Below are 12,463 nucleotides of genomic sequence, written 5' to 3' on the forward strand. Positions count from 1 at the left end.
CAATTCCATCTGCCCTCTTTCTTACAATTAGAACTCATTGTTATCACTATTTATACTTCTAATTATATTTACACATAGAAAATGTCGTTTCCCTTTACCTTGATCAATCTAATTCATTATTATCATTGTTAAGGTGAGTTTTCCGATTCTATCAAAGGGTAAAAAAAATTGAAAGTAAAATTATACGCATTCACCTTAATCGATTGTGTTTGTGCATATTATTAATTTTTTATGTAATAATCATTATCTTTTAATGAGAACCGTGAGATCCAAGGTTATACCAGAGCTAAAGGGTTACTCCTTTTCTTCCGGAAGTTACATGTTTACGAATTTCTGGTTAGTCATCGACAGGAATTAACATTATCCTTGATTGAAACAATTGTTGCCTTCACTTTCACAGGAGATGGAAAAGGAAATGATGAAAAATAACGACGATGATGACGAGAAAAAGCAAACTGGTTAAGCCTCATGTTTTTTCATCTTGTTGATTCTTCAATCGTTTACTAATCACTCATGTGAACCTTTGCCAGGTAAAGGGTTTGGTTCAATGTGTTTCTGTCTTTTGCTTATTGCGAACTCAGGTAACATACAAATGGTCATGTTAACAGAAAGATGATAATGATGATGAGAAAAAGATGTTACGTTCGATTGAATTCAACCTTGAATAGAATTTTTATCTTCCATTTTTTACCTTCTTCGATAATCTAACCTATAAAATGTAATAAGTTTTTTTTACTATAAATCAACTCGAAAGCTGTTCCAATGGTTCTTGTTGATTGTTGATGTTTGAAATTGATTGTCTGTTGATTGTATTCCCGGTTTATTGCACAAATCATCAATTGTTCAATTGATTTATGGTATCGTCTTGAGTTGCAATTATATTAATCGACTGATTAAAACTTGTTATCAAACAAATGAGCCAAAGGATGAGCACAATTCAGTTTGTTTCTGGAAATAATTAGCTAATCAGTTTCTGTTTTTAATTATAATCCCTCATCTTTAGCTTCATTGCAATTGATTTTGTAAAACAAATCGGTAATTTGATTAGTTTCAGGTAATTGAATTGGTTACAATATGTTGATTACTTTCATTAAAGTTGATTGCACTTCTACAATTTATGAATCGTAAACAAGGAAATGAAAATTGATTGTGATTAATGAAAATTATCAATCTAATAAGTGATTGTGTTGAAACAATGGGTCACACACCTAAATTTTGGGTGATTAATTTAATCAATTTAGTTTACATATTTGATTAACCAATTGATATTTAACACAGAGTGAGTTTCGTATTAATTAATAGCTGTTGATTTAATTTAATCTAATTTAAATACTCCAATGACTTCTCGTTGCTCTAATCAATAAATTTTAACCTAATCATCAATCATTTCTGAAAAGTTATCATTATATTATCATGATAGTCACTGAATTCAATTGAAAAACTAGTTAATTGTAATTATCTGATGATTGCTGAGGTAACGCCTTATTTACTATCATCAATGAATTCATATGATACTTGCATTAGTTAATTACTATGATTACCTGGAAAAATTATGATAAAAACAAAGATAAAAGATGGAAATGGAAATGGAATAGATGAAAAAAAGATTAATGAGTTTCATATGATAAAGTTGAGAGTTATCATGATAATTATCATTTGCATGGATCAAAGCTGTTGAATGATTATGATAATAGAAATAATTAATTGTGATAATAATTAACAGAGATGCATGAGAATGAATCAGAGAAGAGGAAGAAATGAAATTGAATTCACAAAATGAAAGTACATTGTAATTGCAAATTAAATACATCAAAGTGCGAAACCAAATTAATCAGATAATTAACCGAAAAGGATGAGAGAAAAAACAATTAACTTCTTAAAAATATCTTTTGATCTGAATAACTGAATGACCAGAGTTCGAGGCCAATAGCCGATTAAAAGTAGGAATGAACGAAAACTTTCAGAACTTTTATTCGTGAGCTTTTCAATCGTAATCATTTAATTCCTTTGATTGAATTTCTGTGGTTAAATAATCACAATTTGATTGTAATCAATGTAAATAGATGATAAACTTTTCTCACTTTGATTAACTTCAATTCTGGTTGATTGTCACTAATCAAAGATAATTGAAGCCAGAAAAAGTTACCAGATTTTTTTTTGTTTCTGTTGATAAACTTACCAGAAAAAAAAGTTACATAAACAAAAAGTTTAAATAATAAAAGTTGATTAGTTGTAAACTAATCACGATGATAACATAAACAATACGAGAGAAACAATCAATCAACACTTGATAATATTTAACAAACAATTAACCAGAAGCACAACAACAAACATCTAAATTATATAAATAACATGATGAATTACATGGTGATGAACATGGAGATAATAATAAGGACGATGATGAGGATGCAAAAGGAAATTGAAATTATCTAATCAGAGGAAAATGATTAACAAGAGAAATGGAAGTTACAATGTTTCCAGTAGTTGAACAACAGAATCAACAATTAGATAAGATTGAAATTTGATCGATTTGGTGAGAATAACAATTTATAGGTAAGAAATAAAATCGCACATAAAAAATATGGAAACACCAATAAGAGATTAAGGCTAAAAGAGATGAGACTTGAACGGCGCATTTCCTAACTTCTTATAGGAAAGTTGCTTTTACCTCATCATTTTCATCCTCATCTTTTCATCTTCATCCCTTGGAATCATCATCATCATCTTGCTCTTTCTGTTTCCCTTTCTTTCCATTCATTTCATCTCTTCCTGAGTCTCTGTTTGCAAATGACATGAAAATGGCGGATGAACTGATAAGATGATCTGGAAGAGAAGATGAAATATCAGAGTTAATCATTTTCTAATTGATGATCAAATTACAATGAAAACCAACAATTAGTTGATATTCATTTGTGATGAGCCATCAATTGATTAACAAACACTGAAATCTTTGCATTGTTAATCAAATTGCTTATCATGATCATTGTTATTTACTTAATGCTGATTAATTGTTTTCAGTTTCTCTTGCGTTTATTTTAATCATTATTGGTTAATTATCTTTGTTGTTTTCTAATTGTTCTTGTCTATCGTTGTTGATGCTGATATTATGAAGCCAACTACAATTAACAATAATAAATGATACTAATGATAACAATTAGTGAGAAAAAAACTTCATCTTAAATACAATTTATCATATGAAATGAATACAAGGAAACCTTTCAAATTAAATCAATGACTTTTCAAGTAAATTAACTTTATTCATGTTGATTAGATAATCACAATTAAGAAAATTTTTTGTATCTAATTTAACTTATGCATAGTTGATTTTGTTGTGTTGATTGTCCAAATCAAATAACATTGTTTTCTGTTTACAATTTAGCTAATTAATGAAATAAACGAGACGAGAAAAAGTTGATGGTCAAGTTAATTGTTTACAATTAGAAATAATTAAATTTACTAGTTGGTAATCATCTTTAAGTGGACAAAGTATCATTATCTTGATTAAAAGTCTATGTAAAAGATTATTAAAATTAGCAGACACAATTAAGAGTTTAATGGTCACACACTCAGAGCAAACTAAATGGTTGAGGTTGTTAGTTAATTGTCAGGTAACATTTTGTCCGAAAGTGAAACTTAAATAAGTTTAGAAAAAGTTAATAGCAATTATCTTTTGACAATTTACACAATTTAAATTTGTCTCTCTTTTTGGTCTCTGTAATTAAAAGCTATTCACACATTTAACGCAACTTTGATTAAAATTAATGAGAGGAAATTGAAATTACCTCGGAAACTAATTGAGGTAAGAAAAGTATCTGATCCATAATCAGATGTAAACATTAATTCATCTGCTTCCCTTACAATTCATTCAATCATTTGATTGGAGACATTCAATGGATTCTAAGAGACATTTACTATTACCTGTCACTGGATTCAATTAATTATCATCTTCATCTTCATCTTCATCTTCATCTTGATCGTCTTCAGCACTAATTGTGAAGATGCACAATTCAAATTACTACTCATCCAACCGGAAATCTGGTTAATCATAAATAATAATATTATTATCGTCATTGTCGTTATAATTATCATCACAAGATACATAATATAAGGTGTTTTCAGCTGCTTTCTGATTATTATAATGAAACAATAATTATTATATTTTTAAGGCCACTAAATAATAATATTGATGTTAGATAATAACACATTTTTATTTCAACTACTGTAATTGATTAGGGTTACAATTAAGGTTTTAATCATCATTTGCATCCTCATCATGCTATTGGCATCGATGATGATGATAGACAAGATCAAGATTAAGTCTGAAAGGAGATAATGATTAGTTTAAAGATGGAAAGAAGCCTTTTAAAAGTAAGAAGAGGTTGAGAAATTAAGTTGATGCTGATGGTGATGAGATAATAGCATAAGGCAGATGTTGAGTAATATAAATGTAAACAATTAACTTGTAATTATCATTATCGAGATTAACAATTAACAATTAATAAATAAATCACGAGGAGAAAAGCGCCATCTCTTGTTCGGCTGCAAATGTGCGCGAATTCATCAATTAAGTGAACACTAGATGGCGATACGATCTTAATTTGAATTCTGTTTTTTTGAAGCGGGAGAATTGAAATTGTCTAATAATCGAAATTCTTTTGTGTTCAAATATTTTTTTGCAATTCGAAAGTACCAATAATTAACACTAAATGACATATTGACACATGAAATCACTTTATACAATCGTTTTGGCTGAAATTAATAAAAAATAAGAATTTAAATGTAAACATGAACGAACTCGTTAACCACAAAATCAGGTGGAACAGAAAAGCTCGTAAGTAGTGAAATCGAATGGTTCATTCATTAATTTTGCACGAAATTTGTGACAGATCGGTTGCTCCTTTTCCTAGAATCATATTTGATAAGATAAGATATCAATTGAAACTTTTCAACGAGCTGATCAATTTAATTGGTATGTCAATCATTTTTCATTCTCGAAATTTTCATTATTTCTTACAATTCCGATTTGTTTTTTTTTACATTCTCTTTATTGTGACAGAAACTTGAAAATAAGAATCATCATGCACCATGTGAAGATATAACCATCATGTCTCAAGGAATACAAATAGATCAGATACTCATTCACTATATGAAATGTAACATTCGTCAGGGAGCTCAAAGTGAAGCCTCAACTGACATGATCGTGGGTGATTCAAGTATCGGTGAGAAGAAATTAGAAAATCAATAAGAATCAACGAAAACAGATGAGCATTTATGAACTTAATTAGACCATTGGACAAAAGGAATGGACATTGGAAGAATAAATACTAGAAAACGACTATTATCAATTTCATATGGTAAATAAATCGGATTAAATTAACTAATATGATAACTTTAGGATTAAACGAATTGGGTGATAATTGAAACAATGAAGTCAATTCCAACGAGAGCTTATAAAGTGATTTTCCAACAACTGATTGTTTCGTGTTTCATATGCACAACAAGCACAGCGCAATTTGATCCTAAGAGCCGATCGAAGATTTCTTCGGGTCTCTTTTTAAAAATCGATAGAGTTCAGCTTTTTCCTCGTAATTCGTAAGAGCTTCGTTTCATTTCAAGGTCTTAAAAAAAATGTTTCGACCATTTCTCTTTTCCTTTCCTTTTACCTTTCACAGTGGAACCTTTTGCAGCATCCTTTATGTTGATCTTATTTCGGTCACTGAATTCTGGTGTAAACTTGGCGACATCCATTTCCTTAATCTTCAAGGCATAATTACCAACGAGATAACAACAGAACTTTAAAAGATCCGTCCCTCCAATCTTCGAACAAGCTTGGAAGAAATCGTTAAATGATTCGAATTGGGTCGGATCTATTGAAGTTAATGATCGATTCTGATCCAATTGAACCACTTGGCGATGAGCTCTATGAGTCCAATTCAGTTCGTTTTCGTTTATTACGAGTTATAATGATGGTCACTTCTTCGAGTACGAGTACGAGTCTTCCATTATGGAAATGATGAAATAATCGGCTGATCTTTGACTGGTTCAACTTCAACGATTGATTGATCTTCCACGGTCAGAGAATTTTCAACAGAAACAGAGCCAACCTCTCGACAACGACCACGACGATGGTCAGAAATACGACTTGAGGTAATAAGGCTTTTGGTAGGAACCATTGTCGAAGTATAAAATAAGTAAATGAAAATTTTACGAAACCGTTTTCTCTTTTATGTAATGAAATAGAAATGAAATTTATTATAAAAAGTTATTCAATTGATCCGGAACTTGAATGATCAACATGCTCACGATTAATATCTTGAAGTTTAATCAATAACTCACACAACTATTGATAATAAATCAATGATTTGACCTACTGGGAGATTATTAAATTATCCTTGGATTTTATAATGAGATTTGAAGATGTTTAAACATTTGACTAATTATTTATGTCACTTATATAAATTGTAACGAATTAACTAATTTACTTACCGGTTGTCTAATATCCTTTATGCAATTGAGATGTTGATTAAACTCCTGTTACTGACAGGATAATATTTCGCATCTATGTATTAATGAGAGGCCAATTAGTTAAGGTTAATTATCATCAATTAATTTTCCCTGTAAACTGGTGACCTGTTAATGGAAACAATGAAAAGTGAATTGAAAATTGTTGAGGCAAAACAATTAAGATACTTTATCATCATAATCAATATACAATGAACAAAAAAAGGTTTTAACCTTCATCAAGATCAAATTGCTTCCATTTTGCGAGTGATTAACTTGTTTTGACCATTGGTCAATTTACTTGAATTAATAATCAATGGAAGTGAGATTACAATGATAATTATTATTTTGCTTCGTAAGTTGAAATGGTTGGACTGGGACATTGAACATCCAAAAGGATTAATCAACTGAAAGTAATCACAAAATCACCATTATAATGGTGATGAGCAACAATTTAAAATTAATTAATTGTTAACCAAAACAAATTCACTGGAATGGAACATGAGAAGCTGTTAATCTATTTAATTGTTGTATTTTGACTTGAATTACCTTAAGACTCAAATGGAAAACAAATAGTTATCTTGATAAGATTATTACTTTGGTTTCTCATAATAATTTGTTATCATGTTTTCATGATAACAATTGCGGATTTTTATGAGTTTGAATGATAATGAATCTTTATGAACCAATCACAATGCCAACAAAATAACTCATTCAACACATTTTCAGACTCAAGAGATTAACTTGAAATAATGAAATATTAATATGAATTTTCAGATACTCTTTATCAGAATAACAATAACATAATTACGGTTTTTTTCATCCAGAATTAAAATTTCTCTTCTTTTTTTCTGTTTATTTTTCTATCATTTGAATCGAAATCAACTTGTAAATTTTGCTTTTTCTACTAATTTGGAGCAAAACATCAGAAATGAAATAATATGACAGCAAAGTTACATAGGAGTTAATGTTGATTTCTCTGTGATAAAATCTAACCGTCAATGAGATGAATTTGTAATTAGTAGAGCTCAGGATTGAGTTCTTGGAATACTATCAAGTCAATGAAAATGAGAATAACTTTCGAAACCAAGTAACACATTGTTCAGGTAGATGGACTGTTGTTGCGATGTTTTTATGTTAAATGTTGAATTAGGATGGAAAGTAATTACAAGAAGAAATGACAAGAGTGATGATTTGGAAGATAAAAGAGATTATCATGATTGGATAAGCATTTTTCTGACCAATTTCATGGTGAATGTTGTGATTTCCAGGCTGTTCAATGTTAATCAGAATAAAACAAAAAAGGATAAAAATAAAATAAAAGCTATTTGATGTATCAAAAGTTGAGTCTTACGAATAGGAAATGAAAATCGAGATGAAGATTAGGAAGAGGAAGAGAATAGAAATCGAGGGATAAGGATGACAGAAGATGATGTAGATGATATTCTCTGTTCCATCTCAATGTTTGTGTCTAATGTTTTTAAGGAATTTGATTGCAAACCTTTTTTTCTCTCTGTCGGTTGACAAACGAAAGAAGAGAAGCAAAATTTCATAGATGAAAAAAGAAGATGACGAAATAAGAAAATGAGAAAGAATCAGGGGAATAAGTCCTTGGTAATTGTACGATGTCACTGAATAGTTGGAACTCTGATATGTGAGAAGAAAATGAAAAAGTTTCATGAGAAAAAATCATCTCTCTCAACATACCTCGTATATCATTGAGAAGATGAAGTTGGAAGATGCTGCACCCGTAAGATAAAATAAGCAAAAAACTATCTCTCTTTTCATTCATTATCATCCTCATCTTCATCTTCATCATCACCATCATCGTTAACTCTGTCTATCTTAACCATAGTTAAGAAAACCTCAAGAGTTAGTTGAGTAACAAAATCTAATATTGAAATAATCTTGTAAAAACAACAAATTGTAATTCAAATCGTTTTGCATTTCTAAATATTAATAAATTCAGAATGAAACTGAATCTAAATCAATGAGCTTGAATTAATGTATCTGTAAAATAAAACTAAAAACTTGTTAATAGATTGAATAACCAAAGTGAATTTGGATCATTAATTATCTGCAGCAATTAAAATGATTGAAAATTAATACAAGTATGACAATGGCTGGAAAAACAGCATGAAGACTTGATTGTAATTAAAAACACTTTACAATCAACGATAATAATATTGTTACCAAGTGAATTTTCAGTGAAAAATTGGCTTAACTCGTCACCAATTTGATTGTTATACAAAATGATTACGTTGATAGACTTTATAATTATGATGATCGGTTTGTATTCCCATTTGAATTTAATCGTTTGCTTGTTTCATCAGAATCATTTTCATATATTATTCATCTCATGATAAACTGATCATGAAGATGATGGAATGATCACTCAATTCATTGGATTTGGACTTTACGATGACCCTTAACTTGAGATGATTTCTTATGGTTTGGACACAAAGATGAAGATTCTTAAGACTGGAAACGAATTGTTGTTCATCATGAAAAGAGAAGCGAACAGAACTTTTAATTGAAAATGTTCTCATGGTGATCATCATTTCTTACCAACCTTTTCACCGTAATCATTTCATCTGAAACTTCTCATTCTCTTGTTCATCATTTAATCTTTTTCTTCATTCATTTCATCAAAATTTCCTTCTAAATTATCATTCTTATCATCTTAACTTACATAATGACATTTTTCTAACCATGGAAGATAATAATTCTTCATATTCCTTTATCCTTTGACTTTCATGGTTCTTCTCAGTTTTATTTCAGGAAGACTCTGAATACTTTCCTAGTGGTGTGGATATTGTGCTCACCTAATAATGATGAAATTCAATTCATGGTCAATACTTATTTTTAGATATTTGATTACATGAGTATACGAGATTTAATGATTCATCCATTAAATTACTTAAATGAAGAAGTTGAATCGAAGAAGCTGAACAGTTTTTCATGATAAGTATCATGGAAAAATCGTTCTAACCTAAAGATCAATACAAATATTTAGACATTGAACTAAACTTTACCAATTTATTAAATTTAATTTCTTTAGGTGATTGTTGATTTTCAGGTTTTCAAATGATAAATTTTTAAAAGCTGAAAGACTAAAGTCGAACCATTGGTTTCATGAGAACTCAGAAAAATGCTGAAAATTGTGGAAACATTTTCACTTCGTCTGTTCATTCATTTACAGATATTCATCTTTATTATGTAAAATCTTCAGGCTATGAGATAGGATTTCTATTGGAAAACAAAGCCCTCCAGGTGAAGTCTCCCCTTGTTAGAAGTTGTCTTTTTGTTTCTCAGTTAAGTAAATACATCATTCTGTTTATTATTTACTTTCTTATAATAAGGTAGACAAGCTGAACTTTGTCAACAATATTATAATCTCTTATTTATGTAACGATGGATTTAAGATATTTGATCGAACTTTTTATCAAACTTTAATTCGAGACTATTTTAGTATCGATAAAGTTAATATATTAATCAATTTGCTCATCGATACGTCACCTTTACGGTAACAGTTGAGGAAGTAGAAATCTATGGTCTCATAGATTAGATTTGGTCTACTTAATCTATTTTTGATCTTGATTTTAATCTATGATTTAATTTGCTATCGTGATAACGATTAGAATGAAACGAGTTAGAAATGATTGATTAACTGTTAATCAACATCTAAACAAAAATCTATTTATCGACTTATTAACAGAGACGATAATCTCAACCGTTAACGTGCAGTTTTACACTTTGAAAAGCATCAATTTGAGCATGATAATGATGATGATAAAAGATGATAATTATTATAATGGTGATATGAAACATGAGTAACTCCCTGAAGGTATAAATGAAAAGGTGGATAAAAACTGAGTAAAAAACAGTTACCAGAAAACAACATTATGATTCAATCGGAAAAGTTTCATCAATGTTCATCACTTTATTCACTAATGATGTAACCTCATACACCACGAAGGTGAAATCAATTCATAAGGTGTGGTTGCAAGATATTATTATCTATGTCATGACAGGATAAAAAAACAGAATTCTGAAAAAGTTTCAGGGAAAATCGTGTAGATTCTGATGAACATCTAATCATTTACGGAAGATAATGATATTCAAAATTCTTGTTTATTTTATCAATATTTCCCAGTTATAATATTCGCAATGATTTAGTTGTTCCAGCAAATTCTCAATAAGATCAAGCTTAGAACTGGATTAATCTCCAAGTGATTATAATGACACTTAAAGATTATTAATCTTGAATTTTCAATTTTTTCTTTTCCTTCAATTTGTTATCTTCTGTTAACTCATTTCATTTATCTTTTCTTTTATTTCCTTTTTTATCACCATAATTTTTTATTCAACAAAATGTCAACCAATTGTTTCTGAGTATTCAGAGTTTCCTTCCCGGTAAAGTCACACACCAATGGAATCATTTTTTTCTCAACATTTCCATGTTTACTTCTCGGTGTATTGATAGTAAAAAATAAGCATAAATCATCAGAGTGTTTAATGATTATCCTTTTTTTATTCAGTCTTTGGATGAATAATGTTGATGTGAAAAGTTTCCTCTAGTTTGATAAGGAGAGAAAACCTCATCTTATTATTTCTCATATTGTCTTCTTATTGTAATCAACTGTCAAGTTAAGTGTTTCAAGTTGATTACTAGAACTTTGGGTTAATGTTTTCATGATTCATTTTCGCCATGAATATAACTGTTGTGCTGTGGCAGCTCCTACCTGAGTTCTTCCAGAATAATAATACAACAAAGTTAAATATTTACATAGATTAGCATTGAAAATGATACTTCTCATGCTAAATTGTATCTAATAAATGACAACTCATTTGTATATTAACCAGGTAATCATCTTAATGAACATCAAATGAGTTAATTGCATCCAAAATTAAAGTTGATTCATTTTTTTTGTGAATACAGATTCACTTTTACTGTTAATCGATTAGTAATGTCAGAAAATTGATCATAATCTTGATCATATTAACAAGATAACTTGTCAAGAATTGAATTCAACTAATGATAATTTATTGGTTTACTCAAATAGATACTGTGAATGTTATGTAGTAACAATGAAGGTTAATTGTTTGATGAATTTTATCGTGATAAAACAATTGTGATATTATAATAACTATAATGGCCATTATGGTTATTATAATAATCATTATTGCACCGGTGCAATAATGTTGATGAAGACACAAAAAATTAATGATAAATGAGAGCCTTTGACTATTATGGCGATAATTTCATTCCCATGATCCTGAAAAACTAAACAAAAACACGAAACTTCAATACTCATTTGTATTTATATCGATTTTTACAAAATAATTCAATTTACTTATTGAATTTTTCACCAATTATTTTTCATAATTAAGATAATTACAAACTAATCATCGATTTCATTTAATGTATTCACGAATTGATTGACAATCAAATTCATTTATTGCTATTTTTGTTTTCATTTCCATTGAATTTCAGACACAAGGAGATCTTACTTATAATTCAATTTCAGATGAATACTCAGAACACTATAAGTGATTAAATATTCGTTTCACCCGAATAAGATAAACACCATATAGTAGATATTGGACATTATGAATGTTTTTATGGGAATTCTCTAGTTATAAAAGTGATTGAAAATATTAATATTTGTTGAAAGAATCACAACAAAATTGAAGCAGAAAATTCAATCAGCAGAACCAATTATATTTGCGGTTTTCTAAATTACGATTGTTATTATTAGATTAATCACTTAAGTCATCAAAATATGAAATAATTGATTAACTTGATGAATAATCTATATTACATATTTACACTTGATAGCGTAAGCAAAACAAAGTTTCTGGTGAATAAGCCTCGGTTACTAATACGAACTTATTTGTACATTAGGTGGAACTGATTGGATTAATCGCAACTTTTGATCTTATTAATGGAAAGAGACTG

The 12,463-nt window shown here is 29.1% G+C and overlaps 1 long non-coding RNA gene across 1 annotated transcript; it reads right to left on the bottom strand.

Annotated features, from left to right (window-relative positions):
• Positions 1-225: 225 nt before the first annotated feature.
• LOC128386021 (uncharacterized) lies at positions 226-4,558 on the bottom strand. Its single transcript, XR_008324856.1, has 2 exons — positions 2,180-4,558; positions 226-1,108 (listed from the first exon to the last, which is right to left on the bottom strand). It is a non-coding gene; the product is annotated as an uncharacterized LOC128386021 (long non-coding RNA).
• Between the last annotated feature and the right edge of the window lie 7,905 nt (positions 4,559-12,463).

Source organism: Panonychus citri, unplaced genomic scaffold (genome assembly GCF_014898815.1).
Source record: "Panonychus citri isolate SS breed McGregor unplaced genomic scaffold, ASM1489881v1 Contig00063, whole genome shotgun sequence".
NCBI lineage: Eukaryota > Metazoa > Arthropoda > Arachnida > Trombidiformes > Tetranychidae > Panonychus > Panonychus citri.